This window comes from Lagenorhynchus albirostris, chromosome 20, assembly GCF_949774975.1.
Source record: "Lagenorhynchus albirostris chromosome 20, mLagAlb1.1, whole genome shotgun sequence".
NCBI lineage: Eukaryota > Metazoa > Chordata > Mammalia > Artiodactyla > Delphinidae > Lagenorhynchus > Lagenorhynchus albirostris.
Genome location: NC_083114.1, coordinates 53,000,576 through 53,009,884, shown reverse-complemented (window position 1 = coordinate 53,009,884; position 9,309 = coordinate 53,000,576). Strand labels below are relative to the sequence as shown.

Genomic DNA, 9,309 nt, shown 5'->3' with positions numbered 1-9,309 from the left:
CTCGGCCCCGCCCCCGCGGTCCACGGAGCCGCGGATTGGCCGGAGCACGGCCGCCGCCCTCCCCGAGGGCGCCCGCGCTGCGCTCGGCCTCTAAGGCTTTGCGCTACCGGGGGCGGGGCCAGGCCCGGGGGGCGGGCCGCTGGGGCACTGCGCTCCGGGTTCAGCGGCCCGGCCGGCTCACCCTTTATGTAAATAGCGGCGGCTCCGCCCCCTGCTCGCCGCGCCGGAGGTGAGCAGGAAGGAGACTGTCGCCCAGCATCCCGTGGGCCCGCGGCGGAGCGAGCGGAGCCGGCGGCCGGCGCCGAGGGACGCGGAGGCCTCGGACGGGGGCTGGCCTGGAGTTCCAGGTGAGGTGAGGGCCGGGACCCACCTAGTCGAGCCCGCCCCCTCGGGGCGCCCGCCACTTGGGGCGCCCGCCACTCGGGGCGGGGAGGCAGGGGAGGGCCGGGACCCCTGGCTTCTCCGGGCTGGGCGGGGAGGGCTGCGCGCAGATCCGCTCGCCTCGCTCCGGATCCCGTCGCTCCGCTCGTCTGGGAGAAACACCTGTAGAAAGTGCCGCTGGGAACTTTTCTGTGCCTGATCCGCCCGCGATTACAGAATCTGGGTTTCGGGTTTGCACAATAGTGTTGGCTTTGGAGAGCAGGGAAACAGGTGCTCGGCCCGGCTGGGCGCGAGGGTCACTGCGGGCGGAGACGGAGTCTCCGGGTCTCGGGCCCCACGTGTAAGGCGCCTGGCCGGAAAGGCAGGCGACGCGCGTCTCCAGAGTGGCCCTCTCTCCGCGAGCGGGGGCCGGAGCGCTTTACGTTGGCGGCTTAGCCCCTGCTTCTGCCATCTGGGCCTTCTCCCTGCCGGCCCTTTGTGCCTCCTAATCCCCAGACACAGGAAGCCCGCGGAAGGGACTTGGGTCTTGGGGCCTTTCTCCGCCTCAGGTGGCTTTGGATACTTTTAGGGGACGTTACGGAGACCCAGTCTCTTTTCCAAGACCACGGGGGTTGGGCTGCGCTGCGGGACACTGGGGCTTGGCAAGAAGTGAAAAATACCGTCTTGCCAAAGAAAGTGTGCAAAGTTTGCTCTTGGTTTGCTCAGGCTGGACGGTTCACAGACACACCAAGCTTTGGCTGTGGGGAGAACTGACTGTAACTAGGAGAGCCGTGGTGTGGCCTCCTGAGGCTCTCACCTGAGACAGGTGAGCTTTGGGTGAGGTGGGCGGGGCGTAGACTCGGCGCCGTCCCCATGGGGATCCATGTGCCAGATGCAGGGCGTCTTAACCTGGGCTCTAGGGAGCCTCTGCAGAGTTTACAACTCAAGGTCCTGTCAGGCTGCAGAGGGCATTCTGAGCAGGGAGGGGAGGAGTGTGTCAGGGAGACAGGAAACCCCAGGTGGGAGGAATAGAGCAGCAGAACAGAAGAGCCCTAGCCCAGCCCAGGGGAAGCCCAAGTCAGAAGTGGCTTCTGAGGAACAGTCTGGGTCTTTGTGAGCTGAAGCATGGGAATGGTCCAACTTCTTTATTTTATGCACAGGGGATTCAGATTTGGTTTTCTTCAACTATCTGACCCCAGTGCTCACTTATGTCAGTGAGGGCTCAAACCCAGCTCTGGGGGCTCTGACCAGTGCTTGCTCCTATTCTCTGAAGTTAGACTGGGCCACTGTCTGTGGGAGCCACTGGGCAGTGTTTCCAAGGTCTGGGGTCATCCTGCATCCCTACTTTTCCTTGAGGCAATGGAGTATCCCCTTTAGCAGCAGATTAATATAATTTTTTTAATTTATATTTTTTATTTATTTATTTTTGGCTGCACTGGGTCTTTGTTGCTGTGTGTGGGCTTTCTCTAGTTGCGGCAAGCGGGGGCTACTGTTTGTTGGTGCGCCGGCTTCTCATTGCAGTGGCTTCTCTTGTTGCAGAGCTCAGGCTGTAGGCACGTGGGCTCAGTAGTTGTGGTGCACGGGCTTAGTTGCTCCACGGCATGTGGGATCTTCCCGGACCAGGGATCGAACCCGTGTCCCCTGCATTGGCAGGTGGATTCTTAACCACTGCGCCACCAGGGAAGTTCCAGATTAATATAATTTTAATCACTTAGTGACTTAGCACTTAGTAGCGCTTTCATGCACAGTAGCATTAAAAGAAAGAAAAAGGCCCTTAATCCCAGCTGACCCCATTGGTTTAAAAAATAAAAAAGGTAATAGGAGCCCACTGGGGCAAATGAAGTGTTTTAGAAAGTGTAAAATAAGACAGAAAACAACTTCTCTCTCGAGCCTCACGGTCTTTCCTCAGATATAGTGCTCATTAAGTTTTTTAGTGTTTTTCGACTCAGGTGTAGTTTTGAATTGTGCCTTGCCGGTTTCTTGCTGGGTGACCCTGGCTCTGTCACTTAACCAAACCTCAGCAAGCCTTGTTTTTACAGTTGTTGACGAGAGGATGAAAAATGTCATAAACACGTGTGGCCTGGCACATAGCTGGCGCCAGGTGAGGGTGGGCTGCTTAGCGTCCCCACGAAGCATACAGAGCATGGTCACTTGCGGGAACTTGGGCCTTTTCGGATGTGCCTGACGGGTTGTGAGGGAATTTGGCTTCTCTGTCCAGAAATCCTGATTTCTGAAAGCCTCTGGAGATCAGAACTTTTAGAATGAGGATGTTGCTCCTTGGAGAGCAGAGGTAGAGGGCAGTGGCCTCTCCTAACCTCACTTCGGGTTCCAGGGGCCCTTGGGACTTCTGCTGCTCCTTGGAAAAGCCAGGAGTGAGGCCTAACGGCCGGACCCCCGCTGGCAGGCCTTTCCTGGGAGGAGTGTGTGTGTACAATCTAATCTGCTTTGCTTTCTGCTCGGGGGGAAGGCTTGGCTGTATACATTCTGCACCCTGGTGGGCGGATAGGTTGGGGTAGCACATTCCTGCACTGCTCTGTTGTAATTAAGGAGATTTTCTGTGAACGCCACAGTGCCTCCTTTCAACCTCATTTAGGGAAGGGGTATCCTCTCCTGCCAGGACTTCCTGGCCCCAGGACCCTCCCTCCCATAGAGAAAATGGTACACGGAGCTGGAAAGTTTGGCTTCTCTGCCATCAGTCTGTGACCCCCTATCTACCGCACTGGAGACGTTGAGCATCCCTGGCAAGCGTCTCCAGGGGCCATGTGGTGTTCCGTGAAGGGGGTCCTTCCTGACGTGCAGAGGCAGCTTCTGAGACACCTGGATCGGGGGCCAGGGTGGAGACCCGAGAAGCCAATGGCCCTTGCTCCTGGGTTGGCTGCCTTGAAGAGCACTGGCTGCCTGGACTCACTTATCCTGAGTACTCAGCTCGGAGAGGCCTTCTTATCTCATCAGGCGATATCACTATCAGGGCTCCCCCTGGGTCTCCTGAGGCATGCCAGGTCTGTTTGGCAACTTTGTTTTCCCCTGCCCAGGAGTAGTTTTCAGGGAGAAAGTGGGGTATGGGATGGAAGATGGGCGTCCCCCAGTAGGGCCACCAGTACTATTCGCTCTTCTCCAGCCCTGGCTCCCTAGGATCCCCCGGGAAAGCCTCCTCTCCCTGTGCCCTGTCAGCATGGGGCTTGCCCAGCTCCCTTGGGGGTGGCCTTCCCTCCCCGCCCTGCCTCTCAGAGGAAACTGGTCCTTTGAAGAGTCACCCCACTCCTTCCCCTTCTTCCCCTTCCCAGGGACCACAGTGAATTCTTGTGAGCTAGGAGAGGCTCCTCTGGGCGTGGGGACAGGGAAGCTGCTAGATACCTGACTGTACCCTTCAGGAATTCAGCAGAGACAGGAGACTTTTCTCGAGACACCTGCCTCGGTGTTCCCAGGGTTTGATGAGAGGGACTGGGTACAGGACTGTTTGATTCTAGTAAATAATGTTATTGTTGGCTCTACTTGCCAAGGAGCTGGGTGTCCTGGAGCCTGGGGCTGAGGCAGGACCTGTAAGGTATGTCAGGCGTGATAGGCACACGGCCCTGGCCTTGGTCAGAGACTTGAGAACAGGACGGGGAAGTTCCCTGAGGACGCCGTGGGGCCCCAGCCCAGTACTCTTGAGGGTCAGCGGCTCCTGACTGGAGAACACCTTTGCCTACCTGATCCCCATTCAGTCCCAGCTGTTCATTTATTCAACAAGTATTTATTGGTGCCTCTGTATGTGCGGTGTGGTTTAGACACCAGGCCTGATCCTTGCACCAAGCAAAGGTCTCTGCCGTCACAGGACTCAAATTCTAAAGGATGGGAAGCGTGAGTGACTGGAAATGAGTGTAGGTAGTAAATAATCTGTTAAAAGGCAATACGAGCTACAGAGTAAGAACTAAAGCCGGGGATCAAGACCCCTTGGGAGGGGGGCAGGTTGCAACTTTAAACAGTGGTCAGGATGGGCCTCGTCAAAAAGGTCACATTTCAGCACAGACTTGCAGGAGGTGAGGGAGTTCTTTAAGTAAATGCTGGGTGCCTCTCAGGTGTGAGGGCACTAAGCACTGGAGATGCAACCATGGACAGGTCAGGTGGGGCCCGGTTCCTCCCCCCTGGAGATGACATAGCCTGGAAGCTGCTTGGGTCAGCCATTCACGTCTTGAGGCAAGTCGGAGGCCGTGGGATGGAGCTTGATGGGATGAGCCAGGCAGCCTGCCCACCCCCACCCACGCCCACCCCGGGCAAGTCGTCAGTGTTCTCCCCAGAACTGCTTTGCTTTTCCTTGTGCTTGACCACATCCAGTCTGTCACTTCCCTGGAGAGAGTCTGGTGTTGGATTGCAGAAGGGGACCGAGGCCCCCAGGATGGGGACGTGGGGAGGACGCACGCATTCCGACTTCCCACTCACCCTGCAGGAAGAGCCTGGGGGTGGCAGGAGGGCCCTCCCAGGGCTGTGGGACTGGCCTGTGGCTCCGTGGGACGGACAGTGAGGGGTGGAGGGCCAGGTCAGGCTCTAGTTGCTGACCCCAGGTGGTCCCATCCAGCCTGCTCTTGGCGAGCCCCTTTGTCCTGGGAGGGAGGCTTGAACTGAGCAGACGGTCTGCAGCCTGGCTGGCGTTCAGACTGGGACGTGGACTCTTACTGCCCAGCCTCCGTAGCTCTCAGAACTGGCTATTTCGTAAGTAATTGTAAGAGTTACATGAGATGTTGCTTGTAAAGTGCTTCAAGTAGCATCTGGCCACAGTCCCTCTCGATCCCTTTCATTACCTAACAACAACAGCGACAACCATTCTGTGGTTCCCACCCCCTCGCTCTCGGCGTTCTAGTCCCACCTCCACAGAGGTGCCCTTTCTGCCAAGGTTTGGTTGCTAAGCTGCTGGCCAGGGGCTGCCCAGTGCCTCTGGGAGATTGGGTTTCCCAGGATAACTCAGGCGCTGGCAAAGCAGCCGTGGGCATCTGAGTTGGGACGGACAGGTGCCCAAGGGTCAGCAGCTGCCCCAGCTGCTTACAGCCCTCTCTTACCACTCCCTGCCGTGGGAGGTGCAGGGGCGAACTCACAGCCGGCGGACGGAGGCCAAAGCTACACGCAGGATGTCGGGGAAGGGAGGGCAGCTTAGCAGCAGCCGGCCGTGGGAAGCACGAGCAGAGGGGAGCCTGGGACTGCGCCTCGTGCCGTGCGTGCTCCCGGAGATCGTGAACACGAGCAGGTGCTAGCGTGGCCCCAAGAGCCTTCTCTCCCGTGGGCCTGAGATGTCCAGAGTCCTGCTTCCGGATGTAGCCTCTCTCAGCAGCTCAGTGGAAATGCCCAGGCTGTGGAGGGACCTTCTAGGGGGCTGGCCCATCACACACCTCCAGCACAGGCTGACGCAGCTTGGCCAAGCCTTGGTCTCCTGGGGATAGATTAGCCCAGGCACCCCAAACAGTGCCAGCGTGGGATGAGCCGTCTGCTCTGGGGACCCCCGTCTTCCTCCCTGTGACACAATCAGACCTGCTGCTGAGAGCGGGGAGACAAGACAAGCCCACTCGCCTGCACTTATTTCTTCTCTGCCTCCACTGGTCTCTGCCCTGAGCTCCTGAGATGCAGGGGTGGGGGCAGGGTCTATGTGCGTGCCTGCCACAGGGTCTGTGCAGAGGATGGGAAGGGAAGACAGGGTGTGAATTTGCTAGCCTGTTGCCAAGTACGCAGCTCTCCTTTTCTTTTCCAGGGTGGGCATCAGGGTGTGGGGAGACCAATTCTAGGCCCTGGTATGTTTCACTGGCGGGCAACAGTGTTGGGTGATTAGAGCAGTGAGAGCGAAGGGAATTGCCAGGTCAGCTGCCCGCGGGGGACTCTTCAGGCCAGCTCCACGCACGCGGCACAGACCTGTGGGGAGAATGAGTACGAATCAGCCACAGGTCAGCAAGCCTCATGGCCCAGCCAGCCCTATACCCTACGCGCACCCCCCACCGCCACCGAGGGACCAGAGAGCCCGGCAGAGCAGGGAGGGCGGCTCAGAGGTAGGTCTGGACACGGACGGAGGGCGCAGTGGACAGGAATGGAGGCCGAGGTTGGGCAATCTTTAGAAGTTCAGCGGATGGAGAAGGTGTTTCTTCTCAGGAAGCGCCCCCGGCACGGGTTGTGCTCTAGCCAGGTGGCACCCCCAGCGCAGGAAGCCGGGACCCTCGGAGCTCCTTCCTTCCCCAGTCTTTGCCTCAGACCCTTCTTGGCGTCAGACTTGGGGGGCTTCTCAGCCTGGGGGGCCCCTGAGCTCTGTTACCCCACATCCCTCGCGGTAAAAGCGACAGTGAAGCGTACAGCACCTGAGAGCTTGCCAGCTCCTCCCAGGCCTTCCTGTTGAGGCTCACAGCCACCTCACCCGTCATAGCCTGCAAAGCAGTAACATCCTTTCGCCCCGGACCAGGGGCGCCTGAAACATGAGGCCACACAGCTGGTTCCACCCACCTGTCTACTCCCTGCCTCTGTGCCCATTTGGTGTCCATAGCCGTGGGCGGGGCAGGAGCGATCCCCCAGCAGGACTGAGTGCCAACTGTGAGCGCAGGGCCGCCCTCACACCTGACCAGGACCTGGGCCCCTCCCGTGTGATCCTCTTATTTCCCCTGCCTGGGAGGCAGATAAACAGAAAGAAGAAAAGCATCACCAGTAATCCCATAACCCTTCCACTGTGTTGTCGACTTATGTAAATATTTTTAAGACTCTACCTGACTCTTGGATACATTGGACGTATGTTTCCATGGCCATCGTCTCCCGCCCTTTTCACGACTGTACCCTTTCCATCGTCGGGCTGAGCACCCTTCACCTGCCCCCTGTTGTTGGCCGCTTAGGTTGCTTCTGATTTTTCCCAGCAGCTTAATGACAAGCAGGACAAGGCGGGGGAGACCGTCCACAGAGGTAGACGAGTGCCCGAGTCCACAGTGGTTTTAGGCATCATTTTAGCATAAGGCACAGTCGAGCGCTGAGGGAGCACGGTGACCGTGGTCCGGATGGGGTCAGGGGGAGTTGATTTTGGGAAGGTGATTTTTTGTATGCTGCTTGAGGGGCAAGGTTATGTCAGAGAGAAACGTGGAGACGAAAGCACGGAGACCACAGTGAATGGGGCTGGTGCGGGGGCTGAGGAGATGGACACAGGGCCAAGCAGAAGGGGACATGGGGTGGGGGAGGGGAGGGCGGACCACATCAGGCCCCTGCCCAGGACTGTCAGGGGGTTCCCAGTAGAGTCAAACTGAAGCTCTTTGTTGTGGCCCACCAGACCCCCCTTCTGACCCATGTCATCCCTCCTTGCACGGAAGCCTGCTGCCTGACACGCCCTGCCCCGAATCCTCCCGCGGGCTGACCACTTCCTACCATTCAGGACTGGGTATTATCACCTCTGTTCGTTCATTCAGCGTGCGCACGTTGGAGTGGAGGCGAGGGAGGGAGGCTCGTGAGTATTTGGAGGAAAAGAACCCCAGGCAGAAGGAACGGCAAATGCGCAGACCCAGACTCGGGAAGGTTCGCTGAATCCTGACCACCAAACCCTAGTCACTCGAGCTGAGCATCTTCCCTTATTTTCTTGTAGGCTCTGAGCTTTCTCTGAAACCGTCCCGCTGACTGATTTGTGTACCTCTTAGTCATCGCGCTCCCCTGCCAGGATGTAAGCTTGGTGAGCTGGAGGATCTTGTCTGTCTGTCATGGTCGTATGCCCGGTCCTCAGACAGTGTTTGCTCCGCGCCAGGCAATGGCTTCTGCCGTTGCTTCCACTGCTTGCAGCAGACAAGCTCTCCGGACCTCGAGGAGCTGCCACCCAGCTTGGAGGAGCCGAGCCGTGGTGCTTGAGCCCTGGCTGTGGGTCCCAAGCCCTGGGCTCTTTCCCTTACGTCTCCCCGCCCCCGTCAGGAGTGGGTTGAGTAGGTAGGATCTGTTCCACACCAGGGAGCTCCAGGCCCAGGTTCCTGAAGCTTCTCCGCAGAGAACCTCTTGCCTGGGGTGAGTGGAGCTGAGGGTTTGCTTGGAGGTAAGTCCAGCCAGTCCCAGACCTGTCCGCCTTCAAGAAGGGATGGTACTTTTTTATGCCTTGACATGGGCAGCTTTTCTGTACTGGGAGCTACGCTGAAGGTCCTGGCTCCGTCACCCCAGGCCAGTGGTGTTCCAGCCCCCGGCTGGAATGAGTGGCAGGTCCAGGCAAGGGCCCCCGGCTCTGCCCAGCCAGACCTCACCAGAGGCCAGGACCCACACTGCTTGCTTGGCTCTGAGCTGAAGGCATGTGGGAGTGTGTGTGTCTGCATGTGTCTGCGCCTTGGAACTGCACGGCTGTAACTAGGCATCCTCTGTCCTGTCTGTGCATCCTTTGCTGCCTCCCAGAGACCTAAGATTGGGGAGTTCACCACACCTGGGGTCAAATCTAGTTCTGTTGGTACCTTCTTAGGGATTGGATGAGTTGCCCAGCTTCTGTGGTCTTCTTTCCATGTCTGCCGCGTGGGGATGTTCCACTCACCTTCCAGGGAGGCTTCTGGAAGGAGAACGAGCATCCAGGATGAGGTTTAGGTGCACCTTGTTCTAACACACAAAGGTTTGGTTCAGTGCCTGGTAGGCAGCAGGGGCTCCAAGGGGCAGCCGGGTGGATGGAGTGCCCGCCCTCCCTCCCCGAGTGGGGCTTTCTCCCACCCAGCTCCGCATCCTGTCTCCCCCACTCCTACCTGCACGTCTGCCCCTGGGACTGGGCGGTGTCACCCTTGAGCCTTTGTGGGTCCTTGGCACAGATGGCCCTGTTCCCGCTTGTCCCCACCCTGCAGCCTGAGAGGGTCCCCGGGGCAGAGCCCAGGGTGGCCTCTCCCTGGAGTCTGCAGGCCCGTTTCCTCCTCCAGGGCGTCCCTCCCAGCCTCCTCTGGCTTCTGACCCAGTGACCTGGGCCGGGAGAGGGAGACGGGGCATCGCCAGGAGCCTGGGGTGGCAGGTTGATGA

General features: G+C 58.8%; 1 protein-coding gene across 15 annotated transcripts in view; it reads left to right on the top strand.

The window, feature by feature from the left end:
- Positions 1-194: 194 nt before the first annotated feature.
- The window catches only part of LLGL2 (LLGL scribble cell polarity complex component 2), a 33,851-nt gene continuing 24,736 nt past the window's right edge, over positions 195-9,309 (top strand). For 4 of the 15 annotated variants that reach the window (XR_009537693.1, XM_060135135.1, XM_060135136.1 and 1 more), the window contains exon 1: positions 215-347. The gene's annotated coding sequence lies outside the window, so the exon portion shown is untranslated. Of the gene's footprint in view, positions 353-9,309 lie in introns of all 15 variants that reach the window. The other 11 variants (XR_009537694.1, XM_060135139.1, XM_060135137.1 and 8 more) reach the window with 9 other exon arrangements.